The sequence below is a fragment of the Rhinatrema bivittatum genome, chromosome 3 (assembly GCF_901001135.1).
Source record: "Rhinatrema bivittatum chromosome 3, aRhiBiv1.1, whole genome shotgun sequence".
NCBI classification, from domain to species: Eukaryota; Metazoa; Chordata; class Amphibia; order Gymnophiona; family Rhinatrematidae; genus Rhinatrema; species Rhinatrema bivittatum.
In genome coordinates this window covers 215,094,266-215,114,258 of record NC_042617.1, presented here as the reverse complement: position 1 = coordinate 215,114,258, position 19,993 = coordinate 215,094,266, and the positions used below count along the sequence as shown (strand labels likewise).

The window sequence follows — 19,993 nt, the reverse complement described above, 5'->3', positions numbered from 1 at the left end:
AAGGGTCTTTTACTACAGCCTGGTGACATGCTTCTACAATGGCAAAAACCCCCTGATATTCATGGTAGATAGTCTCCCTATACAAACCTTGATTGATCTTTTGTCAAAGATGGGATAACATTTCAGTTTGTTGGCTAAGATCTTTGCATAACACTTAATGTCAATGTTAAGAAGTGATATAGGTCAATAAGTGGCTGGATAAGAGGGATCTTTCCCACTCATGAATCACTGATTGCTTCTCGTAAAGTAGAAGGTAATTTTGATTATGTGTGTAACATTAAACTAATTCAACAAAAAAAGACTGAGATATCTAATGTCAGTTTGTGTACACCTAGTATAAGTGCTGAAAAAACTTTTATGCAATTTGTGAAACCGCATCAGCAAGCCTGACAACGGCCGTGAAAACACTTGCCGTTCGGACCACTCGTCATTTGCGGTATTGGTAATCCATGCGAGATGTGTTATTCAGAAAATTTTTATAAACAATATCTGTTCCCCTGTAGAGAGTTCATGAGCCCGACAGCGGCCGGTGTTTCGCGATCGGTATCGCTTCTTCAGGAGTCAATTGCAATATCATGGAACAGATGCTTTATCCCGGACGATTCCGTCTCTCCAATCGGTACTGGATTGGAGAGACGGAATCGTCCGGGATAAAGCATCTGTTCCATGATATTGCAATTGACTCCTGAAGAAGCGATACCGATCGCGAAACACCGGCCGCTGTCGGGCTCATGAACTCTCTACAGGGGAACAGATATTGTTTATAAAAATTTTCTGAACAACACATCTCGCATGGATTACCAATACCGCAAATGACGAGTGGTCCGAACGGCAAGTGTTTTCACGGCAGTTGTCAGGCTTGCTGATGCGGTTTCACAAATTGCATAAAAGTTTTTTGCAGCACTTATACTAGGTGTACACAAACTGACATTAGATATCTCAGTCTTTTTTTGTTGAATTGTTTACGGCGACAAGACTGTTGCTGGTTCGTTTTGTTTGTTAGCATTAACATTAAACTAAAGCACACAGATCCTTTCCCACAAAAATCTATGATTCTTAACCCCCCCCCCCCCAAAAAAAAAACCACAACACAACCACCCAGCATTCAATCCATCCAGCCCTGGTGCTTTGAAACTGGGAAGCTCTGCTATCGTTCTGCGTCCTTTGGGTAGTATAAAAGATTAATTTAATTTCTGGGATACCTGATCAGATATTAATGGTAAGTGGTTATTTTGTAAAAAGTTTTCACGAACCTCCTCCAAAGCTGAGCCGGTATATAATTTAGCATAAAATTCTGTAAATACTCTACTTATCAGGAGAGTCGTCCAAAGCCTCCCACTATTATCAAACAAGGCAATAAAACTAGATGTCCTTTGACCTTGAATAATATTAGCTGATAATTTCCCCACCTAGTTACCATGAAGATAAAGTTTATGTTTAAAGGAAGTGATTGTACGACAGGCTCTAGTATGTAAAAGCTCGTTGCACCTGGTTAATCATGCAGTCCCCCAAGGTTCAAGAGACGTTTAACCAGGATCTTAAGCCTCCGCAACTCTTCCAAAGTTTAATATACTATGATTAAAGATCTTTTTCTTATGAGCTACATATCCGAACCTCTCCCCTCATAACTACCTTGACCGTTTCCAAAAATATGAGGGGATTTGATCTGTAATCCTCAATACACTGAATATAGCTTCCACTTCTCCAAAAACTGCTGGAACGTATTATTTTGAAATAAAAAGGCATCTGCCAAAGTTCAGCCTGTTTTTCTGGTAAACTCCATTCCAAGGTCCCATCTCCAGGCAGTGATCCAAAGTTCCTATAGCCACCCAGCTGGTTTTAGAAAATAAACTTCTGAAACTAGCAAGAGGTCTATGCAAGTTTTATAGTCTGATGTGTAAAACCAATAATGGATGGATTTAAAGCTCACCAAGTATCTACAAGTTGCAAACTGGAGCATAGAAATTCTACTCTATATTTTCCCAACCCATGTTTAGTACAACTTGGGATTTTATTCATTAATGGATCTACAATGCAGTTGAGATCACTCCCCAGAATTACAGGATAATTACCCAATGCTGATATTTTGGATACCAGAGAAATAAGAGTATGCATATAAGAATTGGGTGCATATGAAGAAATAAGATTTACTCTAGAGTTCTGAAGTTCCCCCGATAAAAATAAAGCTACTGTCTGGTTCAGAAACAGACCATGCCCATCTTCTCTCTCCACCTATCCCAAGTCTCCAAAAGAAACCTGAATGGCTCAGAATCTTCTTGATATGTACAGGTGTCATCCCTGCTTTCTGTAATCCAGGTTAACCACATAGAATGCTCTGATATACAGCAGAAAACCTGAAAAAAATAAAGGGTTAAAAAATACAAATAAAACAATGGAGCCAATCGGATTTAATCTCCTTGAACTATCTCAGAGACTGCTGTCAAGCATGGGTCTAGCACATCTGAAAACTGTCTACATCACAAATCCCTTCGCCATCAGAGAACTAGAATCTGAAACCTTCAAGTTCCAGCCATGCCAACGGCACCCAAGATCCATGACGTCAGAAAAAAAAAAAAAGTCAACGCCAGACAGCTAAAGTCAAACCAAACTTTTGTCAGATATATATCTGGTAAAGGCAAAATTCACCTGTGTTAGAGTTCTTCTACGCTGCCACAAAAAACATAACTGAGTGTTCAAAATGAAGTAGTGTTGCCAACAAATAACTTTCAAGAGAACGAAATAAAATCACCTGGTGTTGCTTTCCCACCATATCTATCTGGAGCTTCCATAAAGTGTATAACTAAGACATGGAAAAGGTTATCTCAGCCAGTGCCCAGATTTAGGCTAGGTAAGATTCGAATAATTTCATCTTCCCAGCATTTAAAATTCTTAATCATGCTGTTTCTGGCACATGAACCGAATGTCTCTTAACCAATTCCGTGCATACTGCATGAAATTCCTTCCTTTTAGTGACCACCACAACTAAAAAGTCCTGAAAGATAAAAATCTTTTGACCTTGATGAGAAACTCTGGTGCTTGCGATAGACTTGCAAAATTTCTATCTTGTGCATATAAATAAAATATTTTGCGATTACCACTCTTTGTCTAGTCACATTGTCTTTCACCACAACTCTGTGCACTCTCATCAACAAGCTTATTGGCCATATCTAGTATTCCCAGTTTGAGGGATCCATCTTTACATTAAAACTGGCAATTCCAAGTCTGTCACTAACTGACTTATCCCCACAAAGTGCAGGTTATTCCAATGTGACCTATTTTCTAGGTAGTTATTTTTTCCCCATAGGCTGTTAATTTCTTCGAATTTGAAACTAGTTTGCAGTGCAATCGTATCATCTTCCAGAAACGTGATCTTAGCTTCTGTTGCAGAGATATGATTACTAATAGCCAAAATAGTAGTCAAGTTCACTGATGTCATTAATGGCAATAAGCAGAGTCTCTAGAGCTGCAATCACCACCTCAGTTTTAATTTACCACCATGAGTGCCAGAGCAGGCTGTGATATCACCAGCACCATTTCCTGCGTCTTGCTCTTATCCTCTTTTTTGCAAACATACGTGAACATGGTCATGAGGTGACCTCATGACGTGTTTGCTTATTGGGTAGTGTGGCATTTTGGGAAAAAGGCTGATCCGATCACAGACAAAAGCAAGGATGACACCCAAGACTCACTATGTGCGTCTAGCTCAGCTTGCCAGATCACGTGACCCCTTGTATCCATATTTAAAGATAAGGGAGAAGGAGAAAGAGGGAGGGAGAGCGAGCATGTTTTGGTACCTGCAATGAAAGCACACTAAAAGAAACCCAGAAACCTTGAAAAAGCACAAGTTATTCTGATTTTAGATAACTGTGGAGCTCACCCTCCTGAATCCGTTATTGTCTGGAAAGCAAAAAGGTTTAATCATGGGCTTCCCATAGACAGTACACTAAATCAGCCATAACCAGTGAGTGATTTTATATGATAGACTAGCTCTCAGAACTCAGAAGTGTTTCAGCATGTGCAGGATTCCTGCATGTTACAGCTGCCTTGTGGGCCCCTCAATCTCTTCCAGAGCTTAGTAGTTGATCCTCCACAGAGGCAGGTGGGTAAAATATATGGCTCATAACCTGTCTACAGAGAACCCCCACCACAGTTAAGCAAATTTGCCATCTCTGTTGACAAGCAGGATTAAATCTGATATAACTAGAGGGGAGACCCAAGCTAATTGTTGCCTTGCAGAACAACTAACAGGCAACCTGAACTCCACTCAGTGAAGAGTTCACTACTGGGTGAACAGGCTGCACAGAACTGCTTCTCCAAAAGGATACTGTTTCTGAGGACATACTGACCAGACAGCAGTGAATCAAAGGGGTGATAATAGCTTTGCAAACGTCTTCAACAGATGTGGTCCTTAGATGAGCCACTGATGTCGCCATGGCTCATGCTTGAGCCTTTATAGAGGCCATAAACTGGAATCCAGCCAGTGTATAGCAGTGCTCTACATAGTCTGTTAGCCAACTGGCAAGAATTCTTTCAGCCACTTGCTTTCCCAACCTGTTGGAATCGAAGGGCACAAACAGTTGCGAAGATTGACTGAGGATGAATCCTCTGTAAGTGATAAGAGTAGGCTGTTTACCTTTTGTACTATGAAAACCCTAGCCTGTGTGCATATGGTTTTGATAAGAATGTAGGCAGCATAATTCTGATTATGGAATGCATATACCAGTTTCAGGAGAAACCTAGGATGAGTGTAGAGAATAACTTGTGAAAAAGCTGAAAGTACAGGGAATAAGACAAGAGCCTATAATTTGCTCTTAACATGTTGACATGATGGCCACAAAGACCAAAACCTTCCAGGTGAGAAACATCAAGTCAATTCCAAAGGCTCAAAAGGGAAGTCTCAAGAGATGAGCCAGGTCTACAATAAAGTCCCAAGGTTCTGATTGGAATACTGGTATGCCATATTCTTCATGAATATTCTAAAGAGTGGTGAGAAAAAGGTGTTTTGTCCATCTGCCGCTGATAAGCTACAAGGGCACTGAGATGTACTTTGACAGAAGTCCTGAACCCCAATGAGAAAAGATACTGGAGAAGATCTTGGACCTTGAAATCTCCTGGTGAATGGCTTTCCTATGATCCATATCTTGGGAAGAAGCAAATAGAATACTACGGTCATTCAACATCCACACCATAAGAAACAGGGATGGACGATTCGGGAAGTAAAGAGTTTTCCATCCTCCTGGGTGCTGCGTCAAGATGCCCAGTTGGTTCCAGAGCAACACACTGATGGGGTCAAACCAGGGCTAAGAAAACAACTTTTGCCTGTCCTGAAAGATCTTCCAAACAGTTCTGGTGATAAGTGGAATTAGAGGGCATGCATAAAGCAGACCAATGTTCCAGTTTAGTGCAAAAGCATTGTGAGGATCTGCAGCTGCCTGGTCTCATGAAACAGAAGTAACTATCCTTTCAATTGCACTCCAGTGCGACTGGACCAATTTCCAGGGTTCCCTGGAGGAACAGGTTGTTTGTAACCCTGTGATCTAGAACCACGTATGGCTGACATAGCCAATCTGAGTGCATTCTGAGCACCTGGGAGGTAAATTTATGTTTAAATCTTCATTAACATTCACAAAGCAATACAAACAATAAGAGCACTGGGTGAGTGCGCACTTCCCCAACCCAAGTGTACAACAAAGTCATCATTTAAGGTTTACAATTCTATATCCAATTCCACCCACCATCCGCTATTATGTAGTTTTTGTTTAATCTTAGTGATTATCATTAAGTACACAAATGTCAACCATGAAAATCAGAACACAGAACTCTGCATCATGAAAAATCAACATACAATAAATCGGCAAATACCCATAGTTCTCCCCTCCCCCACCCCTTCTCAGCAGTCTTTGGCAAAGTCATAGGTCTTGATAATACAGCAATCATTTAACCACTTAAAAAGCAAATCTTCACTTGAAATCATTCAAAATCTGACTATGGGTAGAGTGTGGAAGTTTCAAAAGGCAAAGAAGCCATATATTCAATGTGTTTCTTCCTCTGTCTCATCGTTTTATTAGTCATCCGTACCAGAATAAGCAAGTGATGTATCTTATTCCTCCAGAATGTATTAGACTGGATTCTAGATGGTTGCCAAAAATGCAGTACTGTCACATTCGGTGGACAGCAACACTTTACGAATTCATATGCTCAGTGAGGGTGTACCAGGTATCAATGTTTTACTATCTCTAAATAAAGCAGACAATACATCAAAGGTCAAAGATATCAAAAGCACTTTTTCGATATATAAAAAATTTTTCCAGAACACCTATATCTTGGAGCATAGCCAAAACAAATGCGCCAGAAGCACCCACTTCCTTCTCACATTTAATACATACATCAGGGCTTGTAATATTCACCTTAAAATTTGGCACAGGAACACATTGTCTCTGTGCAAAGGTTTGAACTGGGTTTCCCATAATTGGACATTGTTAACCTAGCTACCCCGGTGATACATAAATATCGCCATAGGTATCATTACTCTCAAAATTCAAGCCCATTTATCCCTTAGATTGGTAAAATCATTTTCTCCCCTCAGAACTATGTATAAATCTATAGAGCAACAATAAAGTAGATCTCCCTGGGTCTTGCACATCAAACCTATCCTGCAGTTCAAGCCAATTATCCTTCACCAATTCATGCCGAGATAGTGAGCCCAGAGAATGGCTTGCCTGCATATATGCAAATGAATCCATTTCCCATAATTCAAAAGTCTTTGAAACTAGATTTTTAATGTCTTCCCGTCCTCATCAAGCAACTGCCAGCCACACAATCTCTTTGAAGACCACCTAGAAAAAAAAAATCCCTCCACATACCTGGTTCAAGTTTCTCATTGCCCACAAAGAGGCAAGGGAGAGGTGCACTGTTTTAGCTGTTACCTAATCAAAGAAATAGCATTCAACTTAAATTTAGTTATACTTCTCAATTAGTAGAAAGCGACAAATACTACAAACAGGAAAATAGCATAAAAGGCCATCATAACATAAGAACATGCCATACTGGGTCAGGACAAGGGTCCATCAAGCCCAGCATCCTGTTTCCAACAGTGGCCAATCCAGGCCATAAGAACCTGGCAAGTACCCAAAAACTAAGTCTGTTCCATGTTACTGTTGCTAGTAATAGCAGTGGCTATTTTCTAAGTCAACTTAATTAATAGCAGGTAATTGACTTCTCCTCCAAGAATTAAAAAAAAAAATAATTGGATAAACACAGCTATACTAACTGCACTAACCACATCCTCAGGCAACAAATTCCAGAGTTTAATTGTACGTTGAGTGAAAGAACTTTCTCCGATTAGTTTTAAACGTGCCACATGCTAACTTCATGGAGTGCCCTCTGAAAGAGGGCACTCCATGAAGTTAGCATGAAAGTTATCTGAAAGTTATCTGAAAGAGTAAATAACAGATTCACATCCACCCGTTCTAGACCCCAGGTCATAACTAATCATATGTCCATCATTTAGACATGCATATAGTGTCCTATCATTCTTAAATATGAGAATTTTTTATGCAAAGGAAAACTTTCCTTAGTAGTTAGGAGCAGTGGTAGAAATATTGGCATCGGCAGAGCTTGTTGTTACGGGCACCCGCACCAGACATAACGTTATGTTTCGTCCAATACTTCATCAGTTGCGCTCAATCCAGTATCAGTGTCCTTCTAAAAATGTCAACAGAAATTAAATTAGAATCACCTTAAACACAAAAAAGACACTTGCAGAAGAATACAGAAATCAGCTGATTACATCCAATGTTCAGACACCACATCTGTTAATTCAAAATGGCCATGCGAGGCGGCAAAACGCAAGCGTTCATTTAAAGGGACTGCTATGACATCATGCCTGACAGAATTCAAGAGTGACGGCTGCCAAATTAAGCTGTCAAAAAGAGAAGGCGGAACAAAGCCACTCAAGCAGATATTAATTCCTTTAATTAAAAAGGGATTTTTTTAAATAGAAAAAATCCATTTATCTTCAAGAGATATTGTACTGCTTGAAAAGGTGTGTTATTTAAAAAAAGTTCTTAGCCACCAGGTTACTTGATAAAGGATATCCATACTATATTGTCAAACAGGCGTATCGGAGGGCCCTTTACCCATCGAGAATTACTGTTGTTCCCCAAAACACAGGAAGAAAATGCAGAGGATAACGTGTGTTGAGACACTCTCCCGTCCCCTAGGATCTGCAACATAATACAACACTGGAATATTTTAAATCAATTTACATGCAAATAGCCTTCTATTCGTTTTGCTTTTGAGAGCACGTAACATCAAGGATTTGGTTGTACACTTGTTCCCTGCCAGAAATTCCATCTAGCAATGAAGAATTATCATCGTGCGATCGATGCACTATTTGTGATATGCAAATTATGCATTTCAACTGGCAAGTCTATTAATCTTACTGTTATTCCTACTTGCAAATTGAGATGTTGTTTATCTACTTCAATGCCCATGTGGATTATTGTACATGGGAAAAACCAGTTGACCTTTCCGTATCAGTCTCTTAGAGTATAAGAATTGTTTAAAAACAATAAATTACAAGCACTGATTGTGGCCCATTTCGTAAAGGCTTGACATTCTTTTTATGACATTAAATGGTCTATTCTGAACCACATTAAATATGATTGGAGGGGTGGGAACCGGGAGAATTTTTTACTATAGCATGAACAATGGATCTTTTGTTTACATGCCATGTAACCTGCCGGGCTAAATACAAGCTGAATGCTGTCACTTTTTAGAAAGAAAACACTCACCCCTTTTCAAGCAATACAGTATCTCTTGAAGATAAGTGAATTTTTTCTAATAAATAATCAGGACTTTACTCTTTAAAGGATTAATATCTGCTTGAATGGCTTTGTTCTGCCTTCTCTTTTGACATTTTAATTTGACAGCTGTCGCTCTTGAATTCTGCCGTCATGTCGGTCCCTTTAGATGAACACTTGCGTTTTGCCGCCTCGCATGGCCATTTTGAACTAACAGATGTGGTGTCTGAACATTGGATGTAAATCAGCTGATTTCTGTATTCTTCTGCAAGTGTATCTTTTGTGTTTAAGATGATTCTAATTTAATTTCTGTTGATGTTTTTATAGAAGGACACGGATACTGGCTTGAGCACCCCTGATGCAGTATTGAACGAAACCTAACTATGTAGGGTGCCGCAAGAACAAGCTCTTTTGTTGACTATATTTCTAGCCGCTGCTCCTAAGGGAAGTTTTCCTTTTTTAAATTTGCATAAAAAATTCTGAAAAAATTTAAGGATGGACACTTTACACATCTAAATGGACCTTTGACCAGGGCATTTTGTGCTGAAAAATTGATCTGCATTTTAGGGGGTGATATGATGGACCTTTTTTCTATTTTTCTGTTCGTAGTATGAATGTCGCTTTCTACTAATTGAGAATTATAACTAAATTTAAGTTGAATGCAATTTCTTTGATTTGCCTATTTGGGGCTGTATTCACCTAACTCATTTTTGGTTTGTAGTTTTAGCTGTAACCTATACAAAATCCAGTGCGTTCTTTACAGGGGCTTATCAAACTATGGTTTTGCAAATACAAAGGTAGGTGTTTATTAGCAATATGCAAAACATATGACAGTGAGACTGGGGCCACCAAACCAGCTTTGTACTGAAAATCTATATAATAGCTAGACCCTTGAATCCAGTCACTCACATGCCGTAAATTGGCAGCCATGTTATATAGTTTCAAAATGGGAACACCTAAACCCTCTTTCTCCCATTTCTTCAGACTGTCCTTTGAGATAGGGGGTTTCTTCCCCAACACATGTATAACCTCAATTCTTTTAGAACAGTATTTAATATTGATTTCTCCAAATAAAGTGGCAAATGCCCTAAAACATACAGCCATTTAGGCAATACGATCATTAAAAAAACCCCAAAAACTCCCCCCATGAGTGAGATATTCAAGGGTGTCCATATCTGCAACAGCTTTTTTTTTTTGTACATTAAGCTTTGCAATAGATGTAGCTCTTTTGGGATAAGAACCCCTAATCATATGGCACTGTCTGCCCCTTTAACGGGAAATAACCCTTCAAGGTTGGCGATTCCAATCCCCAATTGAAGTGCCTCTGACTTTTCTCGGTTAATCCAAAAGCCTGTTATCTACCATGCCTCCCTAATTCATTTAGCAAGTGATTTAAGGACGCTTCGGGCTGCAACATATGAATCAATATCTTTGAGGTCAGGTACCACAGAGATGCCAGAGATATTTGGATTCCCAACTATTATTCTAATCAGTGGATCCAAGACCAGTACAAATAAAAGCAGTGATCAGGGAGTCTTCTCTCTGTGTAATAGAAATTCCTCTGTGAAATCCCCATTAATTAAAACTCAAGCTTGTGGTTTAGCATATTAAAGATTGCAAAAAAAAAAAAAAAAAAAAAAAGCCTTCAAATCCTGTTACTTACAAATATGTGAAGAAAAATGACCAACCTACCCTGTCAAAAGCCTTTTCGGTAAAATTTGATTGATTGCCTGGAGATGCAAAAAATGAAAGCAGACCCACATCCAGATCCTCAGGGTTTCTTTACAGAGGGCATAAAAGCCTGTGCTACTTTGTTTAGATAAAACACAGCCACCTGATTGCCCACTTGAAACAAGACTTATTTGACAGCAGGAAGGAGAAGGTTCTTAAAGCATACTAGATGTCTTGCAGAGTACATTGAGAATAAGCAGATTCTAGATCCCCATCAATATGGGGTTTAGAAAATCCACTAGTACCAAATTACAAATTTTGTCCCTTTTAGATTTTCTTAAAAGAGGTATGGATTCTGGGACTGGTTACATTCCCGTTTCACTGGACATTACGGCACCCTTCAATTCAGTCGATCATTCTATACTACTCCACTGTTTATGTGGAGTATCTCTGGTACTGCATTACATTGGTTTTCATCCTCTCTTACCGAGCACCATCAATGAGATTGACAATAACTTCTCTCATTGGGCCGATATGAATACCAGTCTACAACAAAGTTCGGCTCTTTCAGGCACACTCCTTAATGTGTACTTTTCCCGTTTGTGTATGGTACTTGCAGGGTTATATGAGGGCTACAAAATATATGCAGACATACAATTTTTTGTCCAGTAAGACCTTCTTGGTCTGAAACTGTGGATTTGGTTAACCTCTGCATGACCACTTAAGAGATTTTAGATAAATTAAGGGATAGTTTATATAACACGTTTGTTAATACAGCATCCCCTTTCCAAAATTGCACATAATTCAGTTTTGATTGACAATACCTCCTCTCCACTTGACTTGTGTATTCATAACTTAGGTGTTTTTGACCCCACGCTTTCCTTTCGACCACACGTGAAAAGCAGAATAAAATCTGGTTTCTTTAAATTACATGTTCTTTGTGGTCTTAACACTTGCTAGACCCCCCCCTGACTTCAGGACAGTTGCACAGGCTTTGATTCTCCCTTTGGTGGACCTACTGCAACTGACTTTTGGGTTTACCTGCAGTTACCTTAAAACCTATAGTTACTTATTAATACCGCCGCTCGTCTTATTACTGGCACAAAGAAACGAGTTCACATTACCCCTACTCACTCAGTTACACCGGCAATCCTTTGCTGAATGCATCAAATATAAGATTGCTCTAAACTTTCAAATTGACCACATCTGCTGCTTCTTTTTGGGGTAATGCTCTAACAGCTGATTCAAAAAAGCCGGTGGGAGAGCCAGCACTCTGTGTTGAGTGCCCACTCTCGCGACGCGTGCCCAGGCACTTCTCCTGGGTGCGCGATACAGTATTTAAATTAGGGCCAGCGCTAATAAGGAGGCGCTAGGGACACTAGCACATTCCTAGCACCTTATTAGTGGAAGCGGCAGCTGTCAGCGGGTCCGACAACCGATGCTTAATTTTACCGGTGTCTATTGTCAAACCCGCTGACAGCCATGGGTTCAGAAAATGGATGCCGGCAAAATTGAGCGTCCGTTTTCCAACCTGCGGGTCAAATTTTTAAAAAAAAATTTTTGGGGCCTCCGACTTAATATTACTATGATATTAAGTTGGCAGGTGTACAGAAAGGAAAATTAGTTCTTACCTGTTAATTTTCGTTCCTGTAGTACCACGGATCAGTCCAGACAGTGGGTTGAGCCTCCTTTCCAGCAGGTGGAGACAGACTAAAACTTGCAGGATGCCCTATATCAGGACAGAGCCTATCCTCTCACCCTTCAGTATAACGTATGTCAAAGCAGAAAACAATAAAACCAAGAATAGGATCAAGCAAGTAACCAAAAAGCTCAACGGAGCAACCATAGATTAATGTAGAAGCATAGTATACCTATACGCTCTTGCATAAACTAACCACCAAGGCTTCCAGTGTAAATGCTCAGTAATCTTGCACCAAGGAAAATATGAAATCTGCAGACCTGCAAGAAAACAAGCTTCGAAAGGACAGAAGACAGACAGGGAAGGGCGTCTGGACTGATCCGTGGTACTACAGGAACGAAAATTAACAGGTAAGAACTAATTTTCCTTTCCTGTACGTACCTAGATCAGTCCAGACAGTGGGATGTACCAAAGCTTCCCTAAACTGGGTGGGACAGAGACAGTCCCGCTCGAAGCACTTGCCGCCCAAAGGAACCGAACACCGGGGCGTGGACATCCAGACGGTAGTGCTGAGCAAAAGTGTGCAGAGACGTCCAAGTGGCAGCCCTGCAAATCTCCTGCGGAGAGACAGACTGACTCTCCGCCCAAGAAGTAGCCTGAGAACGCAGAGAATGGGCTTTCAGACCCTCAGGAAGTGGACGACCCTGACAAAGATATGCTGAGGAAATGGCTTCCTTCAACCACCGCGCAATCGTGGTCTTAGAAGCCTGTTTACTCCGGTTGGGACCACTCCAAAGGACGAAGAGATGGTCCGAAATGTGAAAGTCATTGGAGACTTGAAGATAACGAAGCAAGACTCGCTTGACATCCAGTCGACGGAGGTCGCCCCCAGCCGTACCTGCAATCTCCTCCGGAGAGAACGCGGGGAGTTCCACCGACTGGTTGATGTGAAAAGCAGAGACAACTTTAGGCAAGATGGAAGGAACTGTCCTGAGAGAGACCCCGGAATCAGAAAAACGCAAGAAGGGCTCCCGACAGGACAGCACCTGAAGCTCGGAAATACGACTAGCAGAGGAGATAGAGACTAGAAAGACAGTCTTAAGAGTAAGATCCTTGAGCGTAGAGTGGCGAAGAGGCTCAAAGGGAGCCGCACAGAAAGCACGAAGGACGAGGTTGAGACTCCAAGATGGACACGTGGCCCGAGAGGGAGGGCGGAGATGTCTAACGCCCCTCAGGAAACGAATGACGCCCGGGTGAGCAGCCAAGGCATGACCATCCACCCGACCCAGGAGAGAGCCAAGCGCAGAGACTTGGACGCGTAAGGAACTGAAGGAGAGACCCTTAGAGAGACCCTTCTGAAGGAAAGAAAGAACCAAAGGAATCAAGGCGGAGCGCGCCGGGACGCCCGCCTCCGTACATGCGGACTTCAAAGACCTTCCAGATGCGCACATAGGCCAGAGAAGTCGACTGCTTCCAGGCTCGAAGCAGGGTGGAGATGACCTCCTCCCTTAACCTTTGCGCCTCAGGCGACGCAGTTCAAAAGCCAGGCCGCTAGACAGAAGCGGTCGGCCTGGTCGAAAAATATAGGCCCCTGCCGGAGGAGACGAGGGAGATGACTGAGGCGCAGGGGCCCGTCCACCGCTAGATTGATGAGATCCGCGAACCACGGCCTTCGCGGCCACTCAGGAGCGATGAGGATCACCGGACCCCGGTGGAGTTCGATTCTCTTGAGAACTTTCCCTACCAGAGGCCACGGAGGGGGGGGGGGGGGGGGGGGGGGGGGGGAGGAGAACACGTACAGAAGCACATCCGCCGGCCAAGGGAGAGCCAGAGCATCCACGCCCTCTGCGCCATGCTCCCTCCAGCGGCTGAAGAACAGATTGGCTTTGGCATTGCGCAGAGTCGCCATGAGGTCGAGATGAGAAGGACCCCACCTGTCCACTATCAAAGCCATGGCCGCGTCAGAGAGTTCCCATTCTCCCGGATCGAGCGACTGCCAGCTGAGGAAGTCGGCTTGAACATTGTCTTTTCCGGCGATGTGAGAGGCCGCAAGGCACTGTAGGTGACGCTCTGCCCAAGCGAGTAGGCGGCTGGCTTCTAAGGCTACCAGGGGACTGCAAATGCACCCTTGGCGATTGATGTAGGCGACTGTGGTGGAGTTGTCGGACAGGACTCGTACTGCCTTGTCGCGGATCAGAGGAAGGAACACCTGAAGGGCCAGGCGGACCGCCAAAGTTTCCAACCGATTGATGTGCCAGCGCGACTGAGTCTGGGACCATGTCCCCTGGGTGGACAGATAGGCAGACCGCACCCCAGCCCAACAAGCTGGCATCCGTGGTTACTATCGTCCACTGTGGAGCTTGAAGAGGCATCCCTTGTAGGGGATGAGGAAGGGACAGCCACCACTGTAATTCGTCGGCAGTAGATTCCAAGAAGGGAAGGACTACGTGGAACTGCTCTGACACTGGTTGCCAACGAGACAGCAAAGCTTTCTGTAATGGACGCATATGAGCAAAGGCCCAGGGGACCAGATCGATGGTAGAAGCCATGGAGCCCAGGACTTGGAGATAATCCCGGGCCGTCGGTGAAGATAGCGCAATCAAATTCTGAACCTGACCGATCAGTTTGAGGGCTCGCGCCAGAGGTAAGAAAACCTTGCCTACTCTGGTATCGAAGTGTGCTCCCAGAAATTCCAACTCCTGGGAGGGCTGAAGCTTGCTCTTGGAAAAGTTCACTATCCACCCGAGAGAGGCAAGGAGCTCCAGGACTCAATCCACCGCCCGCCGGCAAGAGGTCTCTGACTTGGCCCTGATGAGCCAATCGTCCAGATAGAGATGGACGAGAATCCCTTCCCGGCGCAAGGCCACAGCCACTACTACCATTACCTTCGTGAAGGTGCGAGGAGCGGTTGCGAGACCGAAGGGGAGAGCTCGAAACTGGAAGTCCTGGTTGAGAATGTGGAATCTGAGAAACTTCTGGTAGTCGCAGTGGATGGGGATATGAAAATATGCTTCTGCGAGATCGAGGGAAGCAAGGAACTCTCCTGGACGGACCGCCGCAATGACCGCCCGCAGGGTTTCCATGCGGAAGTGGGGGATCTTGAGGGCCCGATTGACCCTCTTGAGCTCCAGGATTGGGCAGAAGGACCCGTCCTTTTTGGGTACGGTGAAGTAAATAGAATACTGGCCGGCACCAAATTTTCCTTTCTGGGACTGGGACCAGTGCCCCCAGATCTAGAAGCTTGGAGAGAGTCTGGACCACCGCGTCCCTCTCGGCCCGGCCGCAAGGTGAGAACAGAAAGAGATCTGGAAGTTCCCTGATGAGGTCGAAAGCGTACCCGTCTCTGATAATGTCGAGGACCCACTGATCCGAAGTGATTTTGACCCATTCCTCGAAAAACAGGGAGAGGTGTCCGCCGAGGTAAGGGACCGAGGGATGGGCCGGCTGAACTTCATTGTGTGGCAGGTTTAGCGGTGGTACGCACGGGCTGGCCCTCGCGAAAGGGCCGCCTGCCACGAAAGGACTGCGACCAGGACTGCGCACGAGAAGACCCCCTAGGAGTACCGCCCTGCCCTCGAGAAGCGAAGCGACGATGACCCCTGAAGCGAAAGCGAGAGTCCACGAAGGACTGAGAAGCCTTAGGGCGGTCCTCTGGAAGTTTATGGACCTTGTTGTCAGCCAAGGAGTCCATAAGCTTGTCAAGGTCCTCGCCAAAGAGCATCTTACCTTTGAAGGGAAGCATGCCCAGCCTGGTCTTCGAGGACTGATCAGCCGACCAGTGGCGAAGCCAAAGGAGCCTGCGGGCAGCCACTGCTGAAACCATCGCCTTCGCCTGGACACGGAAAAAATCGTAGAGGGCGTCCGACACGCAAGTGATTACTGCCTCCAGACGTTCGGCCTGTTCTGCCTCACCTGGCGGAAGCTCCCGGGCGCAGAGTAACTGTTGGACCCACTGGAGGCCTGCCCGCATCATGAGGCTGCTACAGCAAGATGCCCGAACCCAGAGGGCCAGGACGTCGAAGATGCGCTTCAGGTGAGACTCCAGCTTACGATCTTGCGAATCCTTTAGGACTGTGGAACCTTCCACCGGGATCGTGGTGTGCTTGGCCACTGCAGAAACATAAGAATCCACTGATGGATATCGCAACAGCTCCAAGCCCTCTTCCGGGAGGGGATAGAGCTTATCCATCGCACGCCCCACCCGGAGCGAACCCTCAGGAGCCTCCCATTCCCATAGGATAAGGAGCTTAAGCATGGGGTGGAAGGGAAAGGCCGAAGCTGGAGCCCGGAGCCCTCCCAAAACCAGGTTCATATCCTTAGGAAGTGAGGCCATGAGATTATCCACAGAGGGACTTTCCAGACCCAGCTCCTCCAAAACAAAAGGGAGGAGGGGCTCTAGCTTCTCCTTACGAAAAAGAGAGAGGGCTCTGGGGTCATCCCCCTCTGGGGGGGGCATCTGCCGAATCAGAGGAAGCAGCGGGGTCTGAGGACCCAGGAGACACCGGGGGAGGGGAGCACCCCCGGGACCACCCGCACCGGTCCCTGAGGCTCCGCAGCCGGTCCAGAGGTCAACGGCACTGAGCGAGGGATTTTAGACGGGATGGGGGGGCTTTCATCCATCTCATGCAGGCTAGCTAAATAAGATTTGTGCATGAGGACGACAAAATCCGTGGAAAAAGGGACCCTGGATTTACCGGGAGGGGGGACCAAGGGAAGATCAGGACCCCCCTCCTGGGAACCCGCGGTGGCCAAATCGGGGGTTAAATCGAAAAAATCCGGCCCCCCAGCCCCAGGGAGCACTGAAATTGGCCCCAATGAAAAATCCAAGATGGCGGCTGTTCCCGGGCTCTGCCGACCCGGGAAAGGCCTAGCCATGCCGGGAGGAGTGGAGCCCCGGGCTAAATTTGCTTGTCCTGCCGAGGAGGGACCTTCCCCACCTGGCAGACAAGCAGTGCAGAGGCCCTGCCGCGAAAAACGCGAGGAGGACAGCCCACAAGAAACACAGGCTGTCAGCCGGGACATAGCAACCTCGGCTGAAGAAAAAAAAGCTGAAAAAACAAAGCTTGATTGACAGCCTGCACAGCAGGAGAGAGCAGGCGGGAACCTGCTGCCTTCTGCTTCTCTGACTGCCGGTTCTAATCCTATACTGACCAGAAAAAGTTAAAAAAGCTGGTCAACTGCTGCAAATAAGTTAGAGGTAGGTGAGTACCTGCAACCTATTGAAAGTTAATTTTGAAATTTTTTTTATTTTATTTTTTACAGAGCGCAGCAGCGGGTTCAAAACCCTCTCTGCAGCCAGAGGGGGAATGAGGCCCAGAGAGCGGTTCCCACACCTGGAAGCGTACACGGACTCAGGACTAAGCAGGCAACCCCCTCCTGCAAAAGGGAACGAGCCCCCCTGAGCCGGGCAAGAGCTGGGAGACTGACGTCTCCCACACAAAAAGGCACTAAAGAAGGTAAAAATTCCTTCAGATATTCATTTTCTATAATTTTTAAAAACAAGAACCAAAAGTAGTATTTGCTTGAACCTAAAGAGAAGAAAGAGGCTGACTAGCCTACAGCAGAGAACCGAAGGGGAGATGCTGCACCTGCTGGGAGACAGACGAATACTGAAGGGTGAGAGGATAGGCTCTGTCCTGATATAGGGCATCCTGCAAGTTTTAGTCTGTCTCCACCTGCTGGAAAGGAGGCTCAACCCACTGTCTGGACTGATCCGGGTACGTACAGGAAAAGCAGTTTCTGCTTTTCTGTACACTTATCTGGTGCTGTCTGAAATTAACGCCTGCCTTTCTGTATTTCGGATGACTAATAGGCTCATCAACATGCATTTGCATGTGATGAGCGCTATTAATTTTGGGGGAGGGAGGTTAGCCACGTGTTTTCACCCCTTACAGTATAAGGGGTAATAGCACGTCTGAAACACGCAGCCAAATGGGGGCTAAACTGTGCACTCGGCCGAGCGCACTGTTCTGTATCTGCTTGCAAGTCTTTATTGTCCTACTTGACAGTTACAGTCTTCTCAATTAAGCTTAGACATTCCATCGCTTCAGCAAGCCAGACCTAGAACAACCAGAGAGATTGTGCCTTTTCAGTGGCGGCACCTACTCTGGAATTCTTTTCCTTTTGCACTGAGGCAGGCAGATGCTGTGAAGTCGTTCAAGAGCCTTTTAAAAACATGGCTGTTCAGGCAGGCATTTTATTAGTTCCCCCATAAGCTAATATGGTTTCTGTTTTATGTTATTTGTAGTTATGTTTTATTAATGCTCTTAGGTTTTCAAGTTATGTCTGTATATGAATTCAGTTTTACTCATGTTTTTATGTTGTAGTTATGTTAGTAGCAATAACAAAATCAAATGTATAAAAAACTATGGATGTTATTAGATTTCCTTATGGATCCTATTGTACACTGCCTAGGATATAGATATATAAATTTTAAATAAAGTTAAAGGCTGATCTGTTAATGCCTCTACTTTAGATCACAGGCAGAGTCCACAAATTACCAATATGAATTCCCCAGTCTGATGTAAGCATCTATTGACAGCACTACTTCATGTGCAAGGACACCTTGGAAGTCCCTATGCAACAACTTATTTATTTATTTATTTCGGATTTTTATATACCGACATTCTCAATACAAGTATCGAATCAGGTCGGTTTACATATAACAAAACTTTCGCACAAATGGCTTTACATGGAACAGCGTTTCTTAACATATAATGTATAACATATAGCATTTAGCATATAACCTAACACATATAGATATTAATAAATTAAATTAAATATTACATAGATAATAATAATAGTAACTCGTCAACAGGACGTAGGTAAATATTCGGCATGTTTATAGCGAGAATAAATATCTAGAAAAAAATTAAAGGGTAGACTAAATTGAGATTTGAGGGTGCACAGACCATGTTGATGTTCAAAGTATGCGAGAAATCCATGAGTTAAGGAAGACAGATGAATCAGAGAAGTCTTTAAGAAGTCTTTAAGAAGTCTTTAAGGTGAGAAGTTCAGATCTGACGTAGTTGAGTCTTGATGGGGGGTAAAGGTGAAACTGGATCTGGTGTTGAGCTATTTTTCTTTTGGCCGGTGTCTAAGTAAACTTGTGATTCTGTATATGTTTGCCTGAAAAGCCACGATTTTAGATTTTTCTTAAAAGTTAGATGGCAGGTCTCTTGGCGTAGATCTGGCGGTAGTGAGTTCCAGAGTGTGGGTCCGGCTGTTGAGAGTGCTCGTTTTGTTAATGTGGTTTTGATCGGGGGAGCATATAAGGAACCTTTGTAGTTGTGCCTGATGGGTCTTTGAGATGTGTGAAGGCGGAGAAGCGAATTTAGATTTAGGTGGGCGATGCCCATTATGTCCTTGTGGATCATTGATAGAGTCTTGTAGGTGATTCTAGCTTTTATAGGAAGCCAGTGTAGGCTGTGAAGAATAGGTGTTATGTGGGCTCTTTTATTAGTGTTGGTGAGTAGCCTTGCTGCTGCATTCTGCACCATCTGTAATGGTCTGGTGGATAAAGCTGGGAGACCTAGCAGTAGAGAGTTGCAGTAGTCCAGCTTAGACAGAATTAAAGACTGGACTACTAGTCGGAAGTCGCTGAAGTGAAGAAGAGGTTTGAGATTTTTCAGCACTTGGAGTTTGTAATAGCATTCTTTAGTTGTGTTGGTTATAAAGGATTTTAGGTTAAATTTGTCGTCAAGACGCACCCCCAGGTCTCTGACGGAGGTGGAGAGGTTAGTGATTGGATTTGAGAATTGAGTTACGCTTTGAAAGTTGGTAAGGGTGTGATTTTCGTCTGGTGAGATGAGGATTTCTGTCTTGTTTGAACTTATGGGTCCATTACTATTGCAGAGATCTGCATCTTGGGAGACCTGGA

General features: G+C 44.1%; 1 protein-coding gene across 6 annotated transcripts in view; it reads right to left on the bottom strand.

Annotated features, from left to right (window-relative positions):
* TAF5L (TATA-box binding protein associated factor 5 like) overlaps positions 1-19,993 on the bottom strand; it is a 196,620-nt gene that overhangs the window by 51,904 nt on the left and 124,723 nt on the right. For 2 of the 6 annotated variants that reach the window (XM_029594173.1, XM_029594177.1), the window contains exon 1: positions 6,864-7,078. The exons of 3 other annotated variants lie outside the window; for them this stretch is intronic. The gene's annotated coding sequence lies outside the window, so the exon portion shown is untranslated. Of the gene's footprint in view, positions 1-6,078; positions 6,237-6,863; positions 7,079-19,993 lie in introns of those variants that run through there. One more of the 6 variants, XM_029594175.1, reaches the window with a different exon arrangement.